We start from the raw sequence: 12,594 nt of genomic DNA on the forward strand, positions 1-12,594 counted from the left end.
ACTAGGAGCCATCTCATACAAGTTTGTTTGAAAAGGGTTAATATTTTAACTGCAGAATTAATTTCATGGTTGTTCCAGTATTGATATGATGTTAAATATCTACCAAAATATAAAATTGTTTTTTTGTGCAAGTCATGTTGCCTCAGTAAACTTGAAATACTTGCTTGCTTGCTTCATGTTCTTGATTGATGAAGCTGGGGGCATCCCAGGTTTGTGGTCCCAGAGGTGTCATCAAGCATAGAGCTGACCAAGTCCATCCGTGCTCTCCATTGCTGGCAGTCCCATGCAAGCCCCTCTGCATCCTCCAAGATGACATTGAGCCTCTGGGGATCTTCCTTAATTACGTCCAATCACCTGATGTGGTGCCTGCTATGAGACCTCTTCCAGCTCACAGCTGCTGTGTCAGGTGAGAGTAAAGCCCTGGTAAGATGATCTAGCTTCCTGTTAAAATTTTGTGTAAACTTATATTCCAAACAGCAACTTAATAATGACATGTCTGAACAAAAAATAGTTTCAAACAGAAAATAGATTGATATATATAAAACTGCTCTCTGCAGTTAAGGATAATGAAATTTTGAGTGGCTATATCTGATTTCCTCAATAAATCGGTTGAAATAGAAAAAAGAATAAAATTAAGCTTGTGGAATTCAGTTTTGGAACTTATAAGAATTTTTTATTGTTTCTTTTTTACATTTGTTATTTGTGTCTAGGATATAAAAGTCAAATTGTGTGTGGAATGGGTAGAAGAGGATGTGGTTGTCTAGGCTAATTATATCCATTAATAACCTTTGTGAAAGGCTTTAACATTATACTTCCCATCTTCCTTGTCCCTAAAATGCAAAGCAAACAAAAAGCATCATCATTACCATCATCATTATTATTATTATTATTAGTAGTAGTAGTAGTAGTAGTAGTAGTAGTAGTAGTAGTAAGCTGGCACAGTCATTAGAGTGTTTGAAACGAAACTTGTTTTGTAGTATTTGTTCTGGCTCTTAACGTTCTGAATTCAAATCTTGCCAAGGTCAGTGTTGCCTTTCATGCTTCCGGGGTTGATAAAATATACAACTGGGATCAATATAATCAACTAACCCCTCTGCAATTGCTGGCCTTGTGCCAAAATTTGACACATTATTATTATTATTATTATTATTATTATTATTATTATTATTATTAGGATGGCAAGCTGGCAGAATCATTAGCATACTGGGCAAAATGCTTAGTGGCATTTTGTCTGTCTGTATGTTTTGAGTTCAAATTCCACCAAGGTTGACTTTGCCTTTCATCCTTTTGTGGTTGACACAATAAGTACCAATAAAGTACTGGGGTTGGTGTAGTTGACTAGCTCCCTCCCCTCAAGAAACTGCTGGCCTTGTGCCAAAATTTGAAACCATTATTATTATTATTATTATTATTATTATTATTAAGGCAGCAAGCTGGCAGAATCATTAGCATGTGGAACAAAATGCCTATCAGCATTTCCTCTGGTTCTTTACATTCTGAATTCAAATTCCATGAAGGGTCAACTTTGCCTTTCATCCTTCCAATGTCAATAAAATAAGTACCAGTTAAATACTGGTATCAATTGACTATGTCCTACTTCAAAATTTGAGGCTTTGTGCTTGTGTTAGAAATCATCATTTTACATTTTTCCCAAACTTGTGATATTTCTTCCAGCTTTTTGTATTCTGAGTTCAAACTGCATCAAGGTCAGTTTGTACCTTTCCTCTACCTCTCCAGGGTCAACGAGTACTAGTCAACTACTGGGGTTGATATAATAGGCTATTTCCTTCCTACAGTGAAGGCACATTGCTCAGTAGTTAGTGTATTCAGCTCATGATTGTAAGGTCACGTGTTCGGTTCCCGACAACACATTATGTCTGAGCAAGATACTTTATTTCATGTTACTCCAGTCCACTCAGCTGGCAAAAAGCTGTTCTTGTAGTTCAATGGGCCAGCTTTGTCACATTCATTGTGTCACGCTGAATCTCCCTGAGGACTATGTTGAAGGTACTTGTGCCTGTGGTGTGCTCAACCAATTATACTTTAATTTCATAAGCAGGATGTTCCATTGATCTAATCAACTGGAACACTCATCATGATGGAGTGCCTCAGCCCTCCCTGCAAATTTTTAGCCTTTTTATCTGATTTAGAAGTGACTTTTTTTACCTTTTTTGTATGTCCTTATATATACTGTAGGGCCGGGTCCAAGCTATGAGCCTAAGGTGTTATAGGGAAGATGTCAGAATTCTCCAGAGCATGTGGGCTGTTCTCAGTAGGGCAATCTTCAGGAACTTATACATGTTGATGTTGCTTGGATATATGGTTAATGAACTTTCCCCTTCAGCATGAGTCCTAGAGCTGACATTATTCCAGTCTCCATATTTCACATCCTGTTAATTTCAATCTGCTGCTGCTGCTGCTACTACTACTACTACTACTACTACTACTACTACTACTACTACTACTACTACTACTACAATTATTATAATGATGGTGGTGAATTGATAGGGTTGTTAGAAAGTAAAAAAAGTACCAGTTGAAAACTGGGATTGATGTAATCAACTTAACCCCTCTCCCGAACTTGCTGGCCTTGTGCCAAAATTTGAAGCCATTATTTTTAAGGGCCCTTGTGGCAAAATTTGAAATCATTATTGTTAAGGCAATGGAGTGACAGAAATTAAATTCTGGATTAAATGTTATGTAGGCACAGACATAGCCATGTGGTTAAGCTCACTTTGCAACCACATGGTTCCAGGTTCAGTCTCACTGTGTGGCACCTTGGGCAACTGTCTCTTACTACAGCCCTGGATCAACCAATGTCTTGTAAGTGAATTTAGTAAATGAAAACTGTTGAAGCCCATCTATGTGTATGTACGTATATATATATATATATACTGCCTGACTGGTCCTCGTGCCAGTGGTACGTAAAAGCACCCACTACACTCTCAGAATGGTTGGCGTTAGGAAGGGCATCCAGCTGTAGAAACTCTGCCAGATCAGATTGGGGCCTGATGCAGCCATCTGGCTCGTCAGTCCTCAGTCAAACTGTCCAACCCATGACAGCAGGGAAAGCGGACTTTAAACGATGATGATGATGATGATAAATAAGTAACAATTGAAGGACACGTGTCATTTATTTTTAATTCTCAAGAACATTGCCCCTCGTGTTCTGAAGTAGATTATGGACTGTATATTTAATAAAATGTACATCTCTGAATAGCTCAAAAGTGGATTATATACTCAGTTGGGTCAAATTAACTGCATACATTACCCAAATATCATTCTGCCAGTACTTCTGTACCAAGGTTGGACTTCATCTAAAAATTGTTGTGGTTGCATTTTATTCCGACCTAACTAGGCACTTCAACTGAATCTTGTTTATATTATATGTATGTGTGTTTGTGTATATATATATATATGTGGGGGGGGGGGGTCTGTCCTCTACCACCACCACTTGACAACCAGTGCTGGTTTGTTTACATCCTCATAACTTAGCAGTTTTGCAAAAGAGACCAATAGAATATGTACCAGACAGAAAAATAAATACTGGGATCAATTTTTTTTTTTTTTTCAACTAAACCCTTCCAAATTTTGCTCCAGCATGACCACACTCCAAAGACTGAAACTAGTGAATGATAATCTATAAGTCTTGTCCCAACTATGTTCTGAAGTCAACTTCACCTTTCATTTCAGTAATTAACCTAAATATACTGTGCTTAATTGAATTAGCTATAATGTAAATTAATATTAACTTCAATCTTAAGGTGGTGAACTGGCAGAATCGTTAGCATGCCGGTTGAAATGCTTAGCAGTATTTCATGTCTTTACGTTCTGAGTTCAAATTCTGCTGAGGTCAACTTTGCCTTTCCTCCTTTTGGGGTTGATGTAATCAATTTACCCACTTCTCTGAAATTGCTGGCCTTGTGCCAAAATTAGAAATCAATATTTACTTCAGCTTTGTGCCTATGTTAAAAATAGCATACTTCATTAATGCTATCTATACTTCTAATCATACAACTTGCCCCTAACAAACATGTGCCGAAGAAATCATGAAGATATTTCTAAGATGTGGTGGCTGTTATAGAGTAAGTGGCTAAGTCTTGGACAAACAGTCCCCCATACCCCAGTTTCAGTTTTTTATATTAACTGTATTTTTATTTATACTCATAACAATAATATTCTTGCAAAAGGCATGAACATTACAATTTCCTGTCACTTCTCCTTTCTGTAAATGTCCTCCAGCCATAAGCCTCCTTGAGAGGCTGTTGTTGTATATAAAGAACTCACAGTTAATGTTGACATTGCTCAGTTGAGGTCAAAATACACCTTTTTTTCTTGTTTTTTTTTTTTTGGTCTGATGTCACCCACCACCTCCCTTAAACATTTATCCTTTCGGCTTTTACTTTTTTCTTATTTGACTCTTGTTTTCTTGTTCATTTTTTTAAAAATTTAATCTTTTTTTTTTGATTTCTATTATTTCCCTCTTTTATCAAGACCAAGCTTATTTTTTATATTTCTTCCATAATTGATCTTTTTTCCTCAAGACTAAAGTAAAATTTAATTTTTGTTTCAAAGAATCATTATTGCAACATTTTGAAATTAATTTCATACCACCGACAATTCTACTTCTTATCTTGCTCTAACCTTCTAACATCCATGTCTAGAAATAACCTTATGTTATCATGTAGACTCTATGAATGAATGATTTGTGTGTGTGTGTGTGTGTATTTATTTTTCTTTTTATCAGTTGAGGATTCTACAGGAATTACTGAAGGGCCTAGAATTTCATGTCGAAGCACAGGTTATAAGAGTACTCAGCACATATAGAGTTTATGAGGAGACAACAGCAAATGAATGTATATTATTAGTGAGATACCAGTCCAGGCACTTCTGATTGGTCAAGGGCGGTTAAGTGAAGATTACACCATTTGCTGTTAGATGCTTTTAAAAATACATACATATATATATATATATATGAGTGAGTGGACCGCATTTAGTTGGAGTTATGTGCATTATTTAAAAAGAATTTGATTCAGCTCTATGTGACTTGAAGTTTCGCAGGCTTCTAACAGAAGCCCAAAGTCACATGCAGCCAAATCAAACTGTTTTAAATAATATAGAAATATAGGTACAGACCCTACCATCATCATAGCAATTTTAGTTAAAAAGTAATTATTCCTTTTTTTTTTTTAGCATTTAAATAGTAGCATATGTTGCTTCTAAATTGTAAAGGTCTTTGAAATTTACAGAACTAACATGACTATATTTGCTGTTGGGCTGGTAGAATTGTTAGCATGTCAGACAAAATGCCTAGCAGCGTTTCTTCCAGCTCTAACACTGAGTTCAAATCCTGCCAACATCAGCTCTACCTTTTATTCTTCGGGGTCAATTAAATAAAGTATCAGTGAAGTACTGGGGTCAGTATAATCAGCTGTCACCTTCCCTGGAATTGCTGGCTTTGTGCTAAAATTTGAAACGATTATTCAATTATTTTCTTTATTTACACCAAACCTCTCTCTTCTCTGCTTACAACCATTGTCATAAATAACTTTTTTGTTTGTTTGTTTGTTTGTTATTTTGGTGTGTGTGTGTGTGTATTTCTTTGAAGATTATAAAACGCTGCAGTAAATTAGAAAACAAAACAGAAAGCTCTGTTGCATTGTTGAAAACTGGGTCTTTAGTTTTGTTTATGCTGCTTTTCAAAATAATATGAAAAAGACCATTGTGTGAGATGTGTCAATCATCTCAATCATGAGTAAATTAAGTTAAATGACTGAGCTGGGAAATGAAAACTGTTTTATATAAGTACAACTTACCAGGACTTTACCACAATTTTTGCAGCAGTCTCACCCCCAGTTTTTTATCATCCATATCCTTCCCTAAATACTTTACCCAATACTGCATTCACTCTTTGCCCACATCTACCCTACAAGTATTCAAACCAAACATTAATTGCATCAGTCCCCACCAGTTTTGAAGGGCCTACGAAGGTGATGGATTCTATTGAAGCGAGTGCTATAATAGGGATAAGCCTCCAGCAAATTGCATCCGCTAGCTGGATTCTTAGTTAAAGTCAGTTCTGTCTCTTTACCCTACCTGCCCACTATTGCTTTTGAGAAATTCATGAATAGAACTCAATCTCACTAGGAGAAATATTTATCCTTTTGATGAGGTCACAGAAAAAATGTACAATTCAGGGTAGGGAAAAAATCACTGGAAAAATGTCAGATCACATTTAAATACCATAAATAATTTTATAGCTAAAATAATTAAACTACAATAAAGTAATATGATATTTTAAGCCACTGATAGCACATAACTTATACACAATGACTAGAAACTTTACATGCTGGTTTTACACACAGGTGAAAATAGATCGACTAAATCAGTAATTTATTAAAGATTTTCTGGAATCATCTTTTTCATTTATAGATGAATCCATAATTTCATCTATAGATGGAAAAAAAATGTAACCTTTTCCATTTCATATTTTGAAATAAATGTTCAGATTTATTTTCCAGACAAACACCTTTGATATCAGTTTGTTTTGTTTCTTTTTAATCCAAGTAAATCAGTATGTCCTACTTGGCATGTTCTTATGCTTATATTTAACATTTACATCCATGTTAGCCACAAGAGCAGAAAGCTAAGTACATGCTGAACTGTATTGGCAGCCTAGTCTTCATTCTGAGTTGTAACCATCGCTAATGTCCTTGGGAAAGGCATTAAACTTAACACTACTTCTTGTTTACAATCTCCTTACAAATCTAAGGCCAGGTGCCTTGCCAAAAAGAAATCAAGATCCCTTTGTATTAAACACCAAAGAGAAGGGAGGTTAGATGAGCCAAGTTCATGACCAGGTTGTTTCATGTTCCAGTTATGACCATCTCACTTCCCTTGTGACACTAATACCCTTGATATTCTTCCTCGCCCTTTACCCTATAAATTCAAAACCTGGGACCTATGTAAAAGAAAAAAAAAAAACAAACAAAAAATAATTATGCCTTAGTTAATGAACTCCATCATTCTTAACAAAGGTAATTTCCCATGATTAACAGTAAATAATGTAAAGAATCAAAATAAAATAAAATAAAAAAAGCAGTAAAAAGCTATACACAAAAATCTAAGAGAAATTGAAATTTAATATCTATTGTGGAAAGTTACTGCAATTCAACTTAAGTTACATTCGGATCATGTCTTTCCTACTTTCAATAGTTACTTGTTGTTAATTAAAAATTAAAAATAAATAAAAATGAAGTTTTTCATTAATTTAGATTACACAAAAGGAATGTAACTGTTAATTCTTTACAAAATATATTGGGAAGAAGGATATCTATCAACTAATGTAGCAAATTTCTTTTTATTTTTATTTATCTGTTTATTTACTTTTTGTTTAACCTTTTAGCATTTAAACTGGCCATGTCAAGCCCAAATATTCTACTTGTTTTATGTTCAAAACTGGCCAGATCCAGCCTCTCACACCTACCTTACAATGTCATTCTAAAACTAAACAATCACATCATCAAGGTCTTGAAGCTACAAAATAATGCCATAATTAATTCGAAACAATGTGAATAAAAAATAATCTGAATGCTAAGGGGTGAAATTAATGGCTAAATCCACGCAGCATCTTCTTTCCATCCATAATTAATACACAGAAATTGTAATTAAAAAAAAAAATCAGCATGGCATATTTTTAATTTTTTTAATTTGATTCCACCCACTCGTTACCCAAACATACATACTACTAACACCCCTAACTTTACTTGGCTGACTGTTAAATGGCAAGTCCGTGCAGCAGTTGACTCTTGAAGCCTATGTAATAAAACTGCATTTCCACGGGTGCCATATGATGGTAATATTAGTAATAATAGTGTTATTTATTTGCTACATGGGTGTTTAAAGAAGAAAAAATTAAAATATTAATAATGATAAATAAAGAACGATAATGACCATATAATCTTTATAAGTAGACTTGTTCTTCAGGCTGTTAACATTACTGTTAGCAGAGAATTCTACTTTCCTTTTTTTTTTTTTTTCCCTTATTTTTTTTTTTAAAGGTTGTCTTATTTTTACCCCCCTAACCCTTTCACCTTGCAAGATTTCTTCTATCACAAAAAATCAAGCAGTCTGTTTTAACAGCAGTTGTTGTCTTCTTTTCGAAAACCCACTCCCACCCCTACCCCCCACCTTGGCTCAGTTTAAATCGAAGAAAACTCTGCCAATGGTTACCTTTGCTTACCTACTGTGATGATGGACAGCAACAGTTTGTCATAAAAACTATGGAGATATTGTAACAAATATTTTACTTTACAAAAAAAATTTCAACAAAAAAAAAAGCTTCTTCATATTTCATTTTCTTTCTCTCTTTCTTTCCTTCCTCCCCCCCCCCTTACCCCCTCACATTTTTTTTTTAAAGAAAAAATAAAGAACTTTTCTCCATTTTGGACTTTGCAAAAAATTTCTTCCTGCTCTTTATAAATTCTCCTGAATAACTTTTTTTTTTTTTTTTTCTACAACCCTAACCCCCCTCTCTCTCTCTCTCTCTCTATTATAAAATTCTTGATCAATCAAGATTTTAATTTCCATTTTATTTATTGAGCTATATTTATTTGTTCAGTCTCACTTTTTTTATTCTCTCTCTATCTCTCTCTCTCTCTCGCTTCTTCTTAGACTTCAGTCCAATATTTTTACTTTTTGTTTCTAATGTAAATACACAACTTGCGCCACTTAAAAATCTCTTGTTTTTACAAAATAAAAATCTACATTGTTCTTGATAAGAATAATGAGCAATATTCTCCTGTGTCTTGTTATTTTATTTCCTTTATTCAATCGTTATTGTTATTTAACCCCAGGTCAGCCCTGATCCAGCAGACCTATGATAAAAAGCATTCCAGATACAACCATCCCTTTTTAAAGTGTCTAGAACTAGAACTACATGAACCAACATGTTCTTTCCTTATTGGCTTGTCCGTTACTCTATTTTAACAGATGTGTATATATGGTAGCCTTGTGTTTTCTTCTCAAAATATCTATTACATTCTTACAAAAATACTTTATAAAATGCGGCATGTGTAAGGACTTTCGAGCAAGATCGTTGCTAGTGCCCCTGGACTGGCTCTTGTACGCGTGGCACATAAAATACACCATTTTGAGCGTGGCCGTTGCCAGTACCACCTGACTGGCCTTCGTGCGGGTGACACGTAAAAGCACCCACTACACTCTCGGAGTGGTTGGCGTTAGGAAGGGCATCCAGCTGTAGAAACTCTGCCAAATCAGATTGGAGTTTGGTGTAGCCATCTGGTTTCACCAGTCCTCAGTCAAATCGTCCAACCCATGCTAGCATGGAAAGCGGACGTTAAACGACGACGATGATGATGATGAAATAAAAACAAAGGATTAAGAAATACCCAGCAGATTTAAGATGAGGTGATTGAAGTAGTGAAAAAAGTGGCAGGTATAATACTGCTTCATAAGCCTACGTGAGAAGGTGGAGAGGAGATTTTACACCAGGGACAGTCAAAAAATGCAAAAAAGTTTTTTTTTTTTAAATGTAATACAGTGTGGGGTATGCTATGCTTGAAAATAGACAGGATTGTCTTGGCTTAAATGCTTTTCATTAAAGGGTGGCTCAATTCAGGACTGATCTGGAACAAAACAAAACATTTTGCAAATACAGTAATACCTCACTTTCTGAAGACCCACTTTACAAGACCCTGGGCTTACAAGTTTATTTTTCAAGCACAAGATCTAAATCTTGAATGAAGTGCAAATGTTTCTACTACCATTACAAATGCTTTTGCAATGTTACCCAGAAATTTATAGAGAGCAATAAAAAGCTTCTGAGCACACACAACTCTAGAATTGTCTTTTAAAAAGAAATCTACAAGTCTATGTACGAGTGCTTGTGAATCAGCAATTACATCCAGAAGTGATGGTGCTTAAACGTAGGAACCTGAAAAAAAATTTCAAAAAAATACATTTTTCAAGAAGAGGTGCAAAACTGAATTAGCCCCATCGTTGAAAATGTAGGAAGTTAAAAAAAAAAAAAAGAAAAAAAGAAAAATTTTATACGTTTATGAATTTGTGTTGCAAGATTCCTGATGTGAGACCGTGTGTTGAAATAGATATTTTTTAGGATGGTTGGTTTTTCTTTGGGGTTTTTTTGCCAAATAAACACATGCACTATATATTCGTTCTTCGCTTGTTTATTACTGTTCTTATTCTTAACATACGAGGACAGAAAGTGTCGCTGAAGAAGTCACAGGTGTGTGATCAAAGATTTCCAGACAATGGACCTAAGTTAGAATAAGAACAGTAATAAATGAGTGAAGAACAAATATAAAGTGCATGTGTTTATTTGGCAAAAAAAAAATGACCATCCTGAAATATAACAATAGGAATTTAATAGCATGATGACTGTGAAATACGTCTACCTCAAAATAAATGGTAAATTTACCTTACGCGAAAAATCCGAGGGTTTTTTTTTTTTTTTCTTAGTGAACCACGTGGGGTGCACTTGTAAACATTTACCAAATAAATTTATCCTCTGATTACTTTTCCTTGTCTGAGCCTCTGATAAATAGTTGTTTATAATAAATTGCAAATTTTCTCATTGATTGATTTAAGAATTCCTAATTAGAAAATGGATTACGTATTTGGTGACCCAGATAGGAATTTGGAATGTGTGTAATAGATGTTTATTTTTTATTTGTCCAGAGCTTCTGTGTAGAGTTCAATCATTTCAATGTGGAAATTGCATCTTCCTTGTATATCTTCTCGCCATACGGATGGTGACATGTACAATATTGATTGAACGGTGAAGGTGATAATTAGGAGGATCAGAACCAGAAGGAAAATTGCAGTGTCCAAAATTTGGAATGTGATATATTCTTGTGCTCGGGGCACAAAAATAAGTGGATGAATGTGACAGCAACAAGTTGCAACCTTAACCACGTTTTGACTGGATGTCTTGGGGTATTGGGAGAATACCGGTGCATGTGGAGGCACGACAAAGACCTTACAGCAAGTGCCAAGTGCAGAGAATTAGGCCAACAAGCAGTAGACATCATCACTAAAAGGTATCATTTCTTTAGGAATGATACCAAAAGGTATTCCTAAAGGAAGATGATAATGCACCAAAAACGAAAGTGCCTGTAGCTGGGGGACCCATTTTCTATTTTGCATCAAGCCTCTGCCAGGGAGATGGATCTGAAGGATAAATTCATCTCTCAGGAAGAAATGACAATAACATCGCTCCAACCAGACATGTTCCTTTTATCCAGGATAATAATAATCATGGCTGTACTCACAGTGCCCTGGGAGGGCTAGACATTTTTTGCTAACTGAAGAAAATCAAATATCAGAACTTGATTGACAAGATTCTTGTCAACGGATAGCACATTCCTCATTGAAGTCGGCTGCCGTAACTTCCTAGCAAGATAGGTGCGCTATTTCTTGCAGAAGATTGGTATGGAACTCAAATAACTGAAGAAAGCTACCAAGGAAATAGTCATGACAGCTAGACCAGTTGAAAGTGGTTGGAATTGACAAGAGACCACATATGGAACCCTTCAGTCAATGAAAACTAATTCAGTCCCCGCTGCTGCACTCAGGTGAAGCATAAGAGACGAAACGCTTCTGACCCTAAAACGCCTGCTTGAAGACAGGATTTCTTATATTGTTAAAGTTTTAAATAGTGGACGTCAGGGATAGGTCGCCCACCTAAGTTCGAATTTCTCCGTTTTCACAGGGATTTTCAGATTTTTTCTATTTTTTTTTCTCTGCATGGAAATATAGAGGGAGCATCTTTCACACAGAAAATGATGGAGAACTTTTAAGTAAAAACATTTCTGAAAAATAATTTTTTTACCCTATCTCACCCCCTCCAGACCGATTTTAGTCGATTTTTGTGGGTACTACGCACTTAAAAGCGAAGGGAGAAACCTTTCCGTTAGAAAAAGAAAAAAAAGGAAAACATTTTTCAACACCATATTTGTGGATTTTTTTTTTTTTTTTTTTTTTGTTAAGCCTTTTTCCATTACTCAATCAAGAGTATTTACGGGGAGAAAAATATTAAACAAAGAAACAATGAAGGTATCAGATGGTACTGAGATGTGCTAAAAACAACAGCTAAATCGCCCTTAGCTTTTTCCATAGTGAAACCATATTCAATACTGTATTTATGGATTTGTTTGTCACCATGACGCATGGATTTTCTTTTTAACCTTTTTCTATAACTTAAATTGTTCTAAGGTTCATTTATAAGTGCGTAGTGTCCACAAAATCGACCAAAATCGGACCGGAGGTGGCGGAATCATCATTTTTCGAAAAAGGGTACCGTGAAAAAAATCTGAAAAATCCCCGTCAAAACGGAGAAATTCCAACTTATGTGGGCAACCTATCTTCCACCTCCGCCACTTTAGTCACCATCAGAAGAAGGGACAATGTCATTAAGTAGCTCCTGCTGTTTTTGCGTGAGGCAAAGCACCCCACCCCCGATGTTTACTTCACGCTCGAGTGTGCGACGAGCTGATTGAATCGATAGAACGGTATTTGTTCCCGCCGAGATTAACTTTACCTATCATCCCATGA

The sequence above is a fragment of the Octopus bimaculoides genome, chromosome 14, assembly GCF_046866305.1.
Source record: "Octopus bimaculoides isolate indiv1 chromosome 14, ASM4686630v1, whole genome shotgun sequence".
Classification (NCBI taxonomy): Eukaryota; Metazoa; Mollusca; class Cephalopoda; order Octopoda; family Octopodidae; genus Octopus; species Octopus bimaculoides.